This window comes from Coenobita brevimanus, chromosome 16 (assembly GCF_032717465.1).
Source record: "Coenobita brevimanus isolate Jiangsu-jjx chromosome 16, ASM3271746v2, whole genome shotgun sequence".
Taxonomy (NCBI): domain Eukaryota; kingdom Metazoa; phylum Arthropoda; class Malacostraca; order Decapoda; family Coenobitidae; genus Coenobita; species Coenobita brevimanus.
Genome location: NC_136969.1, coordinates 22,754,944 through 22,757,748, shown reverse-complemented (window position 1 = coordinate 22,757,748; position 2,805 = coordinate 22,754,944). Strand labels below are relative to the sequence as shown.

Here is a 2,805-nt window from a genome sequence, read left to right as displayed (position 1 = left end):
TCCAGAGGCGTTAAGGTCGACACTATGAGATCTTGCTAAAGTGAGGAAGCCAATGATACACCGATTAGCGTGTTTAGCTCACACCTGGTAACACCCGAGTTTAATTATCTCGACGGTCAGACTGCTGGTTTCAGTCTGTTTTTCTCTAATCCTTGCTCACCCAGATTTATATGGACCTGGATGTAACACCGGCTATAGTGAGTTGTGTACTTAGAAATGACCAGAAACTGTCGGTCTGAAAATGGCACTCATGTAGTCGATAAGCAGACGTGTTAGCCTCATTCCTCATACTGAATTAATCAGATATCAGTTGGGACGGAATATTGTTTAATTAGTTTGGAGGGATGTGTAAGGTATTTTTAACCTCAATTGTGCTGTTTAAATGCACACAAATATTATAGAGTCTGATTCATATTTTGCACATCCCAATTTCCACGTACTTTGGACAAGGCTCGGCTGTACCATTGTCTACTCTCATTATTTTCTACTGCCCGTAACCTTTTTCCATGCCTCATAGTGACTTATTTATTTATTTATTTATTTTTTGTTACGTCCACTGATTGTGTAGCTGATTAGTAATGTTACATGGCACTACGCATCGCAATTTTCATTTGTTGCTGGAACGGTAACGGCCATACTACGTTGAGTACACCGCTTCCCGTCCGATCAGCGAAGTTAAGCAACGTTGGGTCTGGTCAGTACTTGGATGGGTGACCGCCTGGGAACACCAGATGCTGTTGGCATCCCTATGTGTCAAGTGGGGTTGGTGGAGGATTAGTGCCCGTCCCTGTAAAACAATTAACTCTAAGCCGTTGGCCACCCCGTTTGGGATACATGGCGTCTGGCAATGGATGGATGGATCTATAACTGTTCTCACGTTTTTAGTGACTTTTTTACGACCTTTATTTGCAAGGTTGATGAAAATGCCATGATGCAGCTAAAGCGTCCACGTTCCTCACAAAAGCAGACTGAGCCATCCCAGCAAGACATAGAAGATTGGGAATCTCAATATATAGACCACTCAGTGGATGGATTAACCCTTTAACGACAAATCCTTAGACTGAGGATTCAGTTTCGAAACACATCACTGCTGTCCCTGGAACACAACAAACTTTTGGGAATACTGTGTGAATTTCATAACTGTTGTATGTAAAAACTGGATCGATATTATTGTCGGCAACTGTATGTAGGGCACAGGGATCCTCAGTAATGGGACTAACCATCTGACAGTGGGATATCCCTTTCACTACCACAAACTTCTGTACTGGATGGTCCGTAAATAGCACTCTGTTACAGCCTCATCTGCCTGTTCGGCATGCTTGCGTGGGAATGGCTGCGAAGGTGGGATTAGGAAACGAAGAAATGATGCCTGGGAGACACTGATAATGCTGTATGAGCCGTCCTCGCAACGTACGAAAAATCAGCTGCTGGAATGAAAGAGGAGAGTTATAAGCAGACCACCCTGTATATTCTACTCCTCTTACCATCAGATGTTGGTGAGGAACGCCTTCCCTTGGTGGCATTGCTATAGATGAGTAGCTCAGCTGCCCAATTATAGGCCAAATAACATCCTTAAATGTCTTCGTTATCCTATAACTGCAGGGAGAACGGGGGTCGAGAGGAGTAATCAGCTTTTTACCCTTTAGTCCATCGGGTTCACATTCACATGAGCCTGAGATTCAAACAACAACTGGTAACCACCAGACGAATCTGCTAACAGGAAACAGGTCTCGAGCAAGACAGCCTTCATTAAGACCATCACTGCAAGTCTCCCCTAATGTGAACAAGCCTTTATGAAATATGTAGCCCACCATGTATTAAAAATATATAGAGATGCACTAAGAAATATGACATTTTCACATATTTGGAACATAAACTCGGAGTCGTACACTAATGGTGGAGATAATAATAATAACTAGAAAGTGTCAGAGAATGCATACCTCCGTAAATGCATTGTCACTGAAAAGGATCCAGATCCGGATCCGCGGATATAGGATCCAGATCTGCCCAAAAATTTAATTAGTTCTTTCTTGGTTCATGGCCCACCTTTCCACAAAATTTCAGTGAAATTCATTGAGAATTTTGGAGATATTGTGCGGAATACTCCCTATCCGAAATCGCCCCAAAATTTCTTGATTTCTTCCCTGGGCCATGGTGCACCCTTCCACAAAAGTTCATCAAAAACCGTTCATAACTTCTGAGTAATCCCCGATGAGGATCCGTGGATATAGGATCCGGATCCGGATCTGGATCTGCCCCCAGATTTAATCAATTCTTTCTTGATCCATCGATGGCCCACTTTCCACAAAATTTCATTTATATTTATTGAGTACTTTTGGAGATCTTGTGCAGGTTACTCCGGATCTAGTCCAAAGTTTAATCGTTTATTCCTTGGCCGATAGCTCACCATTTCACAAAATTTCATCAAAATCCGTTCATAACCTGCTAGCAGACAGACAGATGCCACCACCACAACCTACTACAGTACAGGATACGTCAGCCACATGCACCAACACACCATAAGAATTTCCCCCTTCTTCCACAAGCAACGACATCGAAGCAAACAGAATCAGGCTCACTGTCATCGTCTCCCTCATCAACAACAAGCGAGACTCTAGCGACGATGAACCCTGGTGACTAGACAGGAGAGAGGGATGAGCTTGGGGCTGATGTGATGCAGCGAGAGGACGAGGTGGGGGCTGTTGGCGTTGTCAACACCTTCCCCACCTCACGAACATATGCTAGACAAATGCGAAGTATGTCAAGTATAACTAAAAACAGTTCATAATGACTCTCCCCAGATTC

The 2,805-nt window shown here is 43.6% G+C and overlaps 1 non-coding gene across 1 annotated transcript; it reads left to right on the top strand.

Annotated features, from left to right (window-relative positions):
* The first annotated feature begins 624 nt into the window (after positions 1-624).
* Positions 625-743, top strand: LOC145391080 (5S ribosomal RNA). Its single transcript, XR_013895771.1, has one exon. It is a non-coding gene; the product is annotated as a 5S ribosomal RNA (ribosomal RNA).
* Positions 744-2,805: the final 2,062 nt, after the last annotated feature.